This window comes from Rhopalosiphum maidis, chromosome 4 (assembly GCF_003676215.2).
Source record: "Rhopalosiphum maidis isolate BTI-1 chromosome 4, ASM367621v3, whole genome shotgun sequence".
Taxonomy (NCBI): Eukaryota; Metazoa; Arthropoda; class Insecta; order Hemiptera; family Aphididae; genus Rhopalosiphum; species Rhopalosiphum maidis.
The window spans coordinates 38859352-38871621 of record NC_040880.1 but is presented as its reverse complement, the minus strand read 5'-3'; the positions used below and the strand labels follow the sequence as shown (position 1 = coordinate 38871621).

The 12270-nt window shown below is 26.9% G+C and overlaps 1 protein-coding gene across 6 annotated transcripts in view; it reads left to right on the top strand.

Annotated features, from left to right (window-relative positions):
- The window catches only part of LOC113561294, a 151693-nt gene that overhangs the window by 51505 nt on the left and 87918 nt on the right, over positions 1-12270 (top strand). For 2 of the 6 annotated variants that reach the window (XM_026967631.1, XM_026967629.1), the window contains one exon: positions 9951-10080. The exons of 2 other annotated variants lie outside the window; for them this stretch is intronic. The gene's annotated coding sequence lies outside the window, so the exon portion shown is untranslated. Of the gene's footprint in view, positions 1-7334; positions 7546-9950; positions 10081-12270 lie in introns of those variants that run through there. 2 more of the 6 variants (XM_026967632.1, XM_026967634.1) reach the window with 2 other exon arrangements.

Here is a 12270-nt window from a genome sequence, read left to right as displayed (position 1 = left end):
CAACCGCCTTACGCAGGAGCCTGGTGGTACATGCGTTGTCACCTAAATTTAGGAAAATGTTTCACATCACCAATTTTATGTATGAAATCAAGTCCGGAATTCCATGTTTAGCAGATTGTAGACAAGTGGTAATAATTGTAATAAATATAATTTTATCATTCAATAAAGAAATGAAGCCTAGTTTATTTAAAATATCATTCTGAAGTTCTAAGGAAATAAGAAATAAGAAGGGTAAAATAACATTAACACTTTCCAACCGTAGCTATTTCGTATGGCACACATTTCGAGAAAATGTGTACAACATTGTATGATAATATTAGATACCTATTCGATATAAAATAAAGAGATTTAAAATAACGATGATACAACGGTCATTTTCCAACTTATTAAACATATAATATCATCGCAAAATATCATAAAATCCTAATGTTGGCTATTTCTTAAAAATAATATAATTTCATAAATTGTTAAATGACCGTTGTTTCATCGCGGCGTCCATTAATTTTCTAAGTATTTATTATGAAATTTATGAAACCTTCGTTATTGATAATAATGAATAATAATAATAATTATTTCTTTGTGTATAGTTGAGTGTATTTTGTTTTGAAACGATTCAATTAAAAAAAATCACTAAAACGCGCGTCAGTTAACACAATAGGCGTTTTAAAACATATTAAGTATACATTTATAGCCTCTCCATTAGTTAGTGAAAGTTATTAATACCCCTTAAAAGAATCACAAAAAACATTTTACTCCTTTTGTGCGTATATTTTATGTATCTAAATCATTCAATTTATTGTACAACACTCCAAAGTCGATTTAATACATTTATTATTTTCACGCTGGGTAATTAAATGCTTAGTTAGGAATACTTAGTGTACTCGAATGTATAACCCTTACCTGGCATACTTACCAATAGGCATCGTAATTGTATTAATAAATCTATACGACTATTAATATAAAATGTAATTCAGTTCGTGTTCACTGCTCGACCGTGCAACACGTCTGTTTCGCATAGTGTCGCATTTATAGTTATCGATAGAAGTAACTACTAGTTTGTTCAGCGTACAAGTAATATGTTTATTATTATTGCATTAATTACACCAATTAAATAGTATCCCAAACCTAAAGGTTGATAAGTCTATGTTATCTATCGATATGAACAATACCAACAGTCCATCCCAACATACTCGTAATAATCAAACATTTGCAGAGATAACTTCAAATACTACCTTACCTAAAATGAACCAAGCAATTGTTTTTAATTCGATCAATAACATGAAACAAATAGAATATGTTACCGCAATCAGTAAAATTATACCCGCTGAGAATATACAATTTTTTATCGTGTATTTTCAATAACCGATTTTGCGTCTTTTTCAACAGCCAAATCGTTATGGAAAGTTTACTTAAAATTCAGTCATCAATTCATGTAGAAGGAATAGAATTCCTATTTGTAGACTGATTAACACTTTTAAGAGAATTGTTCTATCAAATGTCTACCCAACTATTCCTAATCAACTCATATTAAACGCTCTCCATGAACTAGGAATTAAAACCACGTCTCAAATCTTACACATGAAAGCTGGTTTCGCAACAGAGCTATTTTCACACATTTTAAGTTTCAGAAGAAAAAATTAATATTAACCAAGATAGCGCCAAGATGGCCAAACTTCCTAGTTCAATCACTGTAACCATAGAGAACACTACGTTCAGAATATTTATAACCGATGATACCGTAACCTGTTTCCAATGCCACCAAACTGAACACTTCTCAAACCAATGTAAAAATATACCCGATCCAATTAATGTTATCAATGAATCCGTGACTGAAATGGAAACCCTTATAGACTTATCACTAGCCAACAATTCAGATAAAAACATACCTGTCTCGTTACCTATTTTTAATACTCAAAATACTCATACCACCTAGGATAGCTATATTTCATTATTAGACCAATCAGCTGAGAATAACTATATTACTTATCAAGAAAAATCCAAAAACCTTCATTAGTCGATAAACTTAAAATGGTAGCTAACCATAAAACCAAAGTACCGCTTCCTCAGTTAGCTAAACGTCCAGCTCCGTCAACTACATCTACGTCTCGGTCTTCGTCACCTAAATCAGTGCATTTATCCAGCCCACCATCAACTATGAAGCCCTCAGATAAACTCGACGGTCTAATTCAACCATTTAAAAACAAAAAGAAATGTGAACAAAAAACCAAAATTAAAAACTGTTTCTAGTTCCAATGATACAGTACAGTCAAATATCGATGAATATTTGGATTCCACTCAAGATTTGTTTGACACCCACTTGGATTTTTCTTTAACCTTTGACCAATTCAAAGAGTTCTTCGAAAGTGAAAAATGTTGCTTTGATCTTGAAAAGTTATGTATCAAATACAATAGTAGTCCAGATAATATTTTGGAAATTATTTTAAATTTACCCAAATGTAACAGTTAAAAGCGCTAAAAATCGTTTAACTAGTTTATCTAATGCACTAAAAAATTTTTATCCCTCAATGACAGTCAGAATAATAATTTTGACTGTGATGATGACGAAACCTTCTAATCAAACTATCAACTCTTATCTAAATAATTACCATACTATACAAACCAACTCCAACCAACAATGAACAATAAAAGCCTTCAAATCATCCAATAGAATCCTAATGGATTCTATTCCAAAATTGACGAAATAAAACTAATAACTAACAGATTTTCTCCAGTAGCTCTGTGTATACAAGAAACTAACTTTACTAACAATAAATCAGGGTCTTTAAAAAATTATACAACCTTTTTCCAAAACAGAACTAGCCCTATTAGGGCTGGTGGAGGAGTGGCAACTTTTATTGATACTCAATATCCTTCTGAAGAAATCACCCTTATCTCAAATCTAGAAGCAGTTGCCGTAAGAATTTCTTTTAAATATAAACTAACGATTTACAATATGTATATACCAAACCCGTAGATCCTCAGCTCTACAGATATTCAAAACATTATAGACCAACTACTTACTCCTTTTATAATTTTGGGCGACTTTAATAGCCATAATATCATGTGGGGCTGCAACGACACAGATCAAAAGGGTACAATTATAGAAAAAATACTTGATAACAACAACATAAATATTCTCAACAATGGTCAAGCAACACGAATAAGTGCCAGTACCGGAAACCTCTCAGCAATTGATCTATCTCTTGCTTCATCAACCATTACACTTCACTTAGAAATGCAACACTATACCAGAACTTTCAAGTAGCGATCATTTCCCAATCAAATTAACACTAAACTATATCAACCCTGACGAAGAACACACTCGTAGTCTTAAATGGAAACTGAAAAATGCCAACTGGAACACCTACCAAAAAGACATAGAAAAAAATCTAATAAATTATTCCTTCTCTTTCTCAAACAATAGTAATGTGGAGGATAATTTGGAGAAACTCAATAATTTAATTTATAGCACGGCTTCGAACATTTTCGAACAATGTAGTTATTCTGGGAAAAGGCCACCAGTACCGTGGTGGAATAAAACTATCAAACATGCCATAAGGAACAAAAAACAACCTTCAATAAATTTAAACGTACAAAGGATATCAACGATTTCATCGAATTTAAAAAGAATAAAACGTTAGTCCGGTATTAAATAAAAAACGAAAAAATAAATCTTGAAGAAAATTCACGCCAGTCCTTAACAGCAAAGAGTCAACAACAATATATGAAAAAAAATTAAGATCATTAAAGGTATTACCATGGCCCCAATAAAAACCATTCGATCAGAAAATTCCATACTAACAGAACCTCATGAAATAGCTCAAAAAATTGGCTAATATTTGTATTTTAACAGTAGAGACTCTTCATTAACTCCGAACTTTTTAAGTTATAAACAAGATAAAAAAAAAGAAGTTGACAAACCCACAATCTAACGTTAGCCAAGGCAATATTTTAAATGAATCAATTACCTTTCTTGAAATAGAATTATGTCTTCGTGGTAATAAAAGCAAAAGTTGTGTTTCCGATAAAATTCTGTTTATATTTTTACAAAACCTCCCTCCTAGTGGCAAGTTATTTCTACTACATCTCCAAGTAAAAATTAGAAATCAAATATCAAATACATTTATGTTAAAGAACGGAGTGCCGCAAGGTTCTCCCTTCAACATTTTTTCTATTTCAAACAGCAATTAATAATCTTCCTAATATCATCAAAAATCCTGTAAAATCAATCATTTTTGCGGACGGCACCCACATATATATACGAGGAACGCAAATTTATGTAATGACCGGAATTCTTCAAAAATGCCTGAATGACCTTTTTAAATGGTGCTTTAAAGCCGGTTTCATTTTTTCACCTCAAAAGACAAAATGCATTTTATTTTCAAACAAAAATAAACTAACTAAACCAAAACTCTTCCTCGGTTCAAGTTCTTTACCTTTTGTAGAAAACATTTCAATACTAGGTCTCATTTTCGACAAGAAGTTATCATGGAAACCTCATATTATGTCACTCAAAAAAAAATTCATACAAAAGCCTAAATGTTATTAAATCTTTAAGTCAGTACGAATGGGGTGCTGAAGGTACTATATTATTTAAAGTATATAGATCACTTGTAAGATCCAAACTTGACTATGGTTCAATTTGTTATGGAAACTCAGACTCGAAGATTTTAAAAACTTTAGTTACAATTCATAATGCAGGAATGAGATTCTCAACTGGAGCATTCAAAAGCAGCCCGACAGTCAGTTTATTATCTTTGACGAGAGAACCCTCACTTCAGTTCCGATGAACTAAATTATCACTTAATTATATAGCTTGCATCATATCTACACCTGATAATTCAACTATTTACTTTTTAAACGAAAAACGTTTCTCTACTTTAAACGAATACAATTTTAAACTAAGAAAACCATTAGGGCTAAGGCTACAGAAAGAGATGAAGGATATTAATATTGTATATAATGAAATATGTCAACGCGAAAACAGCCAGATACCCACCTGGCATCAACCAAATTACCTAGTTGATACTAGTTTAACAGAACACTCAAAAAAAGAAACACCAAATACTATTTATAATAATCTATTTAATGAACTTATACACAATTCGAATGTCATAACTCAGGTCTACACTGATGCATCGAAAACGGAAATAGGAATAAGACTAGCAGTAGTTCATCTTGATGAAACTAAACTGTTCAAACTTAACAATAAAAGTAGTATTTATACAGCCGAATACCTAGCACTACTTAAAAGAGTCCAATTAGCTCTGGCAATTAATCATACAAAAGTAGATATATGTGCTGACTCACTCAGTGCCTTAACTAACCTGAAATCCAAAATACTGACTGAGCCATTAGCTCTGGCAATTAGTAACCTTCTTTCCAAATCAAACAAAGAAATTAGTTTCATATGGACTCCAGGTCATTGTAACATAAAGGGGAACAAGAAGGCAAACAAAGCTGCCAGAAATGCAATCAATAGTCCCGATAGTGAAATAATTCATATGTCCTCTCTCATAGACATAAAAAGAAATATAAATGAATATTGCTCCAATTTGTGGAACTCACAATGGTACACGACTAAGGAAAACAAGTTAAGGGAAATCAAGTATTCCATTGAACTCTGGCCCAAATACACTGATTTAAACAGGAAAAATGAGGTAATTCTTAATTGACTTCGGATTGGCCACACATGGACACCTCATTGCAAAAGAAGATCCACCCCTATGTCCAACATGCAATACAAACTTATGAACCAAAAACATCCACTGCCCAAACTTCAACGAAGCTAGGAAAGACATGCATTGTGCAGTGAAAATTACAATTAATTATGTAAATAAAAAAATAATAATCCTTAGTCTTATAAACATATTATAATAAAATATTTTTGAAAACGTTATAAGTCAATTAATCTTTCTGCCTACAAATTATATATTTTGTGTTTATTTCTGCTGGAAAATAAAAGAATAAATTAGTTGATAATTAAATTTAATATATACCTGTAACTTGACTGTTGCTAGTTTTGTACAACATATACAGAATGATTCATTAAGTATGCTCACGCAGCAGTGCCGCTAGTATTTTGGGTCCCAGGGTGACGTTTTATGGTCCCAATTTGTTTATACTATTCAAACTCGTGTATAAATGAAGTGGATTTTCACGCCATATTATATTATATTATATTGGGATTTAATAAATTGATGCAAGTAGATTACGCCCATTTTAGATTCTAACCGAGCTTCATTAATGTATTGATCTTACAACGATCGTCGTTTATTATTTTGTATGTGTTTGTCAGTATCTTTTTGAGCATTAAAAATGTTTCAAACTTCAACTTTAAGATAGCTTTTGAAAAACGACAAGTGTTTATTAATAATTGAAGAAAAAATTAATTTTTATACGCAAAATTAGTTTTATTATTTTAATGTATCTCAAAAACGAATAGCCATAAATATTTAAAATTGTATAATTTTTAAAAGACTTAGACTGTTTTTAAGCTATTTATAGACATTGTAATTTTTTGTTTTTCTATAAATATTGAAAAAAAAATGAATTTAGTCAAAAAGCTTAAAAATGTAATATAAGGATATAAGTTGTTTACAATGAAAAAAAAAAGTTAAACGTAATTTATACGAACGTCTATCATTTGAATTTTAATAAAATTGTAAAAATACAAATTATTTTGTGTTTTAAAATTTAAAGTATTTTAGATTTTATTATATCTTTATTTTATTTATTCATATATTATGTCAATTTTAATATGCAAAACTCAGTATATTGCACACTGTACCTATACGATGTATAATTAGTTTGTACTTCATAACTATAATATAAAAAGCATGCTTTGAGACGAAGAAAAAAATGTATTACTTAAATCCTTTGATTAAAAACGTAGTAGGTAATACTAGTATCCGAACAAACTTATGCAAAAGAAGGTAATTATAACAATATTAGTTGTTAAAAATAATATTATCATATCTCTTATTTTATTTTTAATGTGATTCGAAATCTGTTTCAAAAAATTAAACTACCACGATTGATGGACGCTTTCACACCTACCATTACATTTACATATCAATTTCTTAGAGTGTTTCATCCTTACAGAGATAAACAACATCAATAGTTGGTTATTAACTACCATCTAGACCAGTCAGTTAGATCCAAGAGTTGACGGATTAATAATCTTTAATATATGCCAAGTTTTGAGAGAAACAAAGACGTCCTTTTGTTCGAGTATATGCGGTGCCCAAACACAAATGTTTATTATAACCCATTCGTTATAGTAAACACTCAGTAGTCAGTTCTCGAATGACCCTCGCGACTGAAATGTGTACTTAATTTCTCGTACCTACTCAAAATGATAAAATTGCGATATTTTCATTTATCTCGAGATTTTTTTACTTATATTTTTTTTTTCTATTATTTCTTCTTTCGTAAAAGTATTCATTTACAATGGCCAGTGTTTAAATACAATTATTCAGATTGCTTTGGTGGATTAACTTTCAATGGACGAAACACGTACTATATAATGATAAATACATTGAGGTATGTATGTACAGAGATGTACAGCGATATATATATATATTGAGAGTCAACCAATGCTTATATACTGTATGGAAGGATTTAATGTTTTTTTTTCTAAGAACTGAATGTATTCATTTTATGTAGGTACTTTGTTGCTCGTATACCTACTTCATAATAGTGCAAAAATCAAATGTTGTAATATATTATTAAGATATAAAACAGTAAATAAACGTCATATAAATATAATTATATTTTTATTATTTAGGAAATATTTGAAATAAAATAAAATAATAAGTAGGTAAATTCAATAAATTATATGAAATATCATATCTGTATTTATATTTTTAACATCAATTGTTTCTTTATTTTCCTATTAGATTTATAATAGAAACTTTTATGCCACAATAATACTTATAATTTCATAATAAGAAACAACAGTAACATGTGCTAATTTAATTAGCAAAAAACATTATTTATTAAGATTTATATTAAATAATTTAGCATACATATATTAGGTAAGTTTAAAGCCATTTTTTAAAACATTCAAAAGTTTCACTCGACAAAAGGTGAAGATGACATTTAGACATTTATGAAAATTAAAATTAATTTTGAGGTGCTTCAAATATTGTGAGCAAAAAATACAAAAAAAAATCAGTTGACATTTTAAGAAATTATGTATTAAACTCAGTAGGTATACAAGAAACAATCTTTTATGATACAACGTATTATTGATTATTATTAGAAAATAATGTATATAATTGTTCTGAAATATAAATAGGTAGGACTCATATTATATTGTTTATAATATCATATGCAACAATAGACTGTTATTTTAGTTGACTAAATACAAACCGAAATAATTATAATTTAAATTAAATATCTAAGATCTTTTTTTACGGTTTAAAAATGTAAGTTAAAGAAGCTTGACATTATAATTGTATGTCATTTTCACTTTATGGGTGTATTCGTTAGCATATTATTTTTTGACAAATTGATTTTGGCACTTTACCAAAATGACAAAATAATGAAGTTTTGGTTTGGCCAAATCCCCAGTCAAAAATATCGTGACTAATATTAAAATGAATTGCCTGTTTGAAATTGTTTTAATGTAAATAAGGTAAAAGTTTTAGACTTGGTAATATTAAAGAGGCGTGGGACAAAAAATAAAACAGATCTCAGATTTTCTCAACTCTAAAAATTAATACGCCATTTCGCTTTACATAATTTAGACTTTGTCAAGAACATCCTTTTGATGTTCCTTAAAAAATGAAATATACTGCTTATTTTGAGATTGGTGTATTATTATTATACTAATTTGATATAATGAGGAGACAATTCAGTAAAATAATACACAATTTAAATTTTATCAATATAATTTCAAATTTAAGAATCTTACACTTAAAATAATTAGGTAAATTAAAGTAAATAATAAAATTATTTATCAATTCATGTTTTTTTTTTTTTTTAATACAATTGGATAAATTATATTATTAAACTAATTTATTGTTAGTAACGATTTAACAATTAACCTGGTAAGAAATTTTCAAATAGTTATTTAATTATATAAATGAGGATGTACGTAACAATAATTTTAATTACTTTAAATCCATCAAAATTTGATTGAAAAATATCAATAGTCAATAAATAGCAGAAAATATTCTCGATATTTATATTTAGTTAATATTATAACTTGAATAATATATTATTAAAAATATACTTTTGAATTTACAATGTAATAAATATTTACTTAGATATAACACTTTATTAATATTATTGAAAAATACATTTCTAGATAATACAGTTTGTTTTTCCTAATTAGTTTTTCACAAGAAAAAAATGTGATTTAATGGATTTTCCATAAAATTGAAGAAGGATAAAATTAATTTTTTATTGAGCATAATAATAATAATAATTAAAATATTATTATATTATGAGTATGATACTCAAATCTAAATCTAAAGTGTAAAAATGAATTATGAAGATTTTTAATAATTTATAAAAAAAATTATATAAACACAAAAAGAGAAGTGATTAAATTCAAGGTATTAAAATATGATATTTATTCTTTTTTTAATAAAGTAATATTTAAAATACTTGCTTTAGAATAATAAAAAAATACGAATGGTAATTGTTTAACAGATTATGTATATTATTATCAAATAATAAAATATTATCCAATGATAGAAACGGCAACGAGTTTTTTTACGATTATTCATAATATTTTTTTAGTTCAGTAGGTCTCTTAAATATTTTTCTTTTAGTTGATGGATAGGATTAAAATCTGTGTATTTGATGTAATTCGTGATACTGGAGAGTTTGTTCGAGCTTATAGTCTTGACCGTTTTAAATAAACTGCAGTGTACAGTGTTTCATCGTTTATATTGTTTAGCGACTAATTGATTAATAAATTTGATTTTTTTATTTAGGATTGATCGTGAAATGGAATACAAACCGTATTGCATTAATTATCATGCCTAGAGTGATCGATTGAAATGATTGTATGATACTTACGAAATTGAATTTGCAGAGCCCGAAATTTCTATCTCATATGTTCAAGTAAATCTTAACGAGATTTTTATATTATGATTTTAGTGTGCATTTATAGCTTTGATTTTAAAATTAATCGAACTAAATGTAGTCAATGGCAGGAAATTTTCTTTTTTTTTATTTTAAGTTAGGATCAGCATATTACTCTAGTGCAATAACAAGATATTTGAATTCCGAAGAGATTGGGATTAGGATTCCTTGAAAATGAAGAAATAGAGGGTCAGATATTTGCAACTTGAACGGTAGAAAATCTACAGATTTGTCAGGGCTTATTTTGATTCTCTACTTAGATTACAAGACAAGTGCTCAATTAAATTTAAATTAATTTGTGGTAAGCTAAATATTTGAGTTGGATCATTTTCGAAAAAAATATTATGGATATAATTTGCGCAAATGGCTATAATGGTATTAAGGCCTTTGTCGTCGTCTTAGATACATAAGCCATACAAATATTGAATAATTCTAAAGTATAAATGGGTCACACATTTTAAATTATTTCGAAAAAGAATAAATTTGAATATATAAACTTTAAAAATCCAATTTATACATCATATTTCGATTCACAACATATATTTCATTAACAATATTAAAAATATAAATATTTAATTTTTATATGCTGTCATATGCCCACTATGGATATTGAATTATTTATTCTTTTAAAAATATTAGCGGATGATACATCACAGTTTTAACATGAAATAGTTTATACTGTTTTAAGACTTTGCAATTATTAAATATTATTATTATGAATCTAAATTTTTACTTTAAATTTTACTTTATATAATTTATATCTTAAGAGTTCCAAAAAAAAATCCCCGTTTCTTCAATTTGTAACATGGTATTATATTTATGTTTAATATCACAAGAGTAAATACTAAAAATTGAATCTTTTTCAGATTATTTGTTTCATTTCGAATAAGTCAACATTAAAATGGTTAATATAAATTATTCGTATAAATGCTATAAGAGATTTTTAAAATAGAAAACTCCAACCATCTGTATAGGAGCTAATTTAGTTATTACACTTATAATTTATAAAGTTATTTTATAGAGCTATTAAATGAAAAAGGTAATTTAAATACTACTCCAAACACATGAATGGCACTAAGAATGATTACACTATACTTAATTAAGTGTAAACAATGTTCAACTAATAATACTAATAACATACCTATATGTTTTATTTGTTAGTGCTAGTTCTTAATTTATTATTTTACATCAATGTAATGGGCTTCTAATAACAATTCGTCATTACCATTATTTATTGTAACGATTAAAATGATTATATATGTAGCCATATATCTGAGTATATTATTATCTAATTAATTATATTATATTATAATACATATATTATTTCATTATATTATTAGTTTATTCCAAGACAAAAATTATTGAATATTTTTAAGTTGACTAGTTATAGTTATATGAATTATGTCTATTAAAAAAAGAAAGTAAATAAGTCTAGATGTTTGACTCACAAGAAAAATTATACAGACATCATTATTTTAGTAATATTTTTATCATAAAAATATAAAAATATTATAATATGTTCATTTACGAAAAAACGTTTGATGGTAAACGATTATTTTACAAGTAAATATAAAATATCATGATTATTTGAACTTCAAAAGCGCATAAAATTTAATTTAACTATCCGGTTAGGAATTTTTTTATTTTAATGTAGGTAGAAAACCTTATGAAGAAACTTGTATTAAGTTTTAAAATCTTAGATATAAAAAGAAAATTTTTTAGAAATTTATAACTATAAAATACTTAAACAATTTTTTCGAGATTTTATGAATTTTTTTAAAATTCTAAATTGAATCACGTATAAAAAAAATATTGTAACTGTATTTTTAATTTTTTAATATTTTTAAATAACATATGAACAATTTATTAGAAACTTTATATTAAATTGTCAAAAATTTTTATACAGTGAATATTTTTTCATCAAATTTTATAAAAAAAAAAAATGGAAAAGAAAATTTCAAATGCCTTAAAATAACTTAAAAGAAGTCAAAATATTTTGAAAATAATTTTATACATAAAAAATTATCATTGCACACACTTTTTAAACAAAGATGTAGTCGTATAATGTTATGCCTATAAAAATCTTATTACTTTCTAGTAAGAAATTATTTTTGTATTATCACTTAAAAAGCATATAAATATTTATGATAATATTATATTTTCAAATAA